We start from the raw sequence: 2,043 nt of genomic DNA, 5'->3' as shown, positions 1-2,043 counted from the left end.
GGTGGCTCCGGTGCTGCCGGGGGGGTCTGGCTGGTCCCGGCGCCATGCCCCAGCAGCCACCAGCGCAGAGCATGGGCGATGGCAGGAGCAAGCCCTCCTGCCTGTCCTGGTGCCGGCCGGACTCTGCTGTTCCGCGGGGTGGTGAGCCTGGGTCCAGGCAGTTCTGCCCCTGCCCTTGCTGCCACCGCCCCCATCCCGTGCACCCCAGCACTGGGGGGGCTCTGGGGGACGTTGCGTGGGGCTGCTGGGGAGGGGGTGCAGGATGCATGCGTGCGGGACTGCTCTGCAGCCCTCAGAGGGGGATGTGCAGGGGGTGAGGGGGATGCTCCCCTCCCGGTCTTCTCATGCCAGGATCTGACCGCAGCGATTCCCCGTCCCCCCCCTTGCCCTGCAGTGCTGCCGGCCCGGCCAGGCATCTGCAGAGAGACGGGCAGCAAATAAATCAGGTCTTGTTTATTCTCGTGCCTGGGCTTGGTGTGTGAGTTCATTTTAAAACGTTCTGCCTTAAATTACAGCCTAATAAATCAATACCTACTTAGTGATGCAAGTGAGCGGGAGCAGTTTGCGCAAAGCAAGTTGCCTCCGTGGCTCTCGGGCTTCACGAAGGGCAAGGGAGCAAGTTCTGCCAGGATCCTGTCCTGGGACACGTGTGTGCATGGCCAGGACACGCGTGTGCATGGCTGTGCATGGCTGGGACATACATGTGCATGGCTGTGCATGGCTGGGACATACGTGTGCATGGCTGTGTGTGGCCAGGACATGCGTGTGCATGGCTGGGACACGTGTGTCATGGTTGTGCATGGCCCAGACATGCATGTGCGTGGCTGTGCACGGCCAGAACACACGTGTGCATGGCTGTGCGTGGCAGGGACACGTTAGGGCAGGCGTGTGCCATCAGCAGCCCCGTGCAGGGGCTTGGGGCAGCCTCAGAACTAATCCCAGCCCCCCCCCCCAACTCCTCTGACATGGGCTCTCTCTGGATTCCCCCCCAAAAAAGGCAACAATACGGTTCCCCCTATCCAGCTCCCACCCACCTCTGCCTCTCCGCCCCCTCCCCGCTCGGGGCGCTTCATTATGCCCCCGCTGACGGCTTTCTCTGAGCATCCTCCTCCCCTTCGCCCCTCCGCTCACACCTTTCACTTGTCTAATCCCCTTGTATTTGTCTGGGCCGCCTTCCAGGGCCACCCACCTCTTTATAGGGCCACTGCTAAGTAAACGCTGCCTTTGCTCTGCTAAATGGGGACTCCTCCTCGGCACAGTCGGGGTTAGCGGGACCGGACCTTTCATGTGCCGCTTGCCTTTCTCGGGGGCTGCTCTTCGCCTCCTGGTATGGCACCCTCCATTCTCATCCTCCTCCTTCCCAGGGATTCGGGGCACACCGGGCTCTCGGTGCCCAGCACCGGGGCGGTCGCAGCCCTCAGTGCCATCGCTGCCTGCTGCCACCAAAGCTGCCCTTGGCAATGCTTAAGGATCCTTGTCCCCGTCCCCCCCTGCTTGTGTCGAGGCCAGTTTTATCCCTCCCCCCCCTTGTCTCCCTTGCCAAGCCCTGACACTTGATGGCAGCCCATTCAAAATGCATGGGCTCCCCTTTCCAAGCGCCCCGGTCCTTTTGAACTAAAAGGATTTTCTCAGAGGCTAAGTTCAAATGTATGGCCGTTATTTATTTATCACCCCGCTATGTATTATTCATTTATTTAAAAATGTATGGCAGCTGGGAGCCCCATGTTTAATCACCCCACGGATGGCGAGGGCCAGGTGGAGCCGGCCCCTTGCTCCGCCGGTAACCTGGCGCGGTGGCTGCCGCCGGCCTGCCGGCCTCACGCCTGATTTACCATGAACCCAGCCAAAACTAACCCCAGCCCCACGCCAGCCAGAGCAGGGCGGCCGTGCCGGGTGGGCGCGGGGCTGGAGCCGGCGTTTCTGGGGGATACCAAGGACCTGCGGTGCCCCGATGCTGCGTGTCGCCGGGTGTAGGTGCATGGGGTTGTCATCCCCCCCCCTCCCCGGCACTGCTTTTTGGGGTTGGGGATGGGGTCGTGCCCT

The sequence above is a fragment of the Aptenodytes forsteri genome, unplaced genomic scaffold (genome assembly GCF_000699145.1).
Source record: "Aptenodytes forsteri isolate BGI_AS27 unplaced genomic scaffold, ASM69914v1 Scaffold147, whole genome shotgun sequence".
NCBI classification, from domain to species: domain Eukaryota; kingdom Metazoa; phylum Chordata; class Aves; order Sphenisciformes; family Spheniscidae; genus Aptenodytes; species Aptenodytes forsteri.
Note: the sequence above shows the minus strand (reverse complement) of the source record.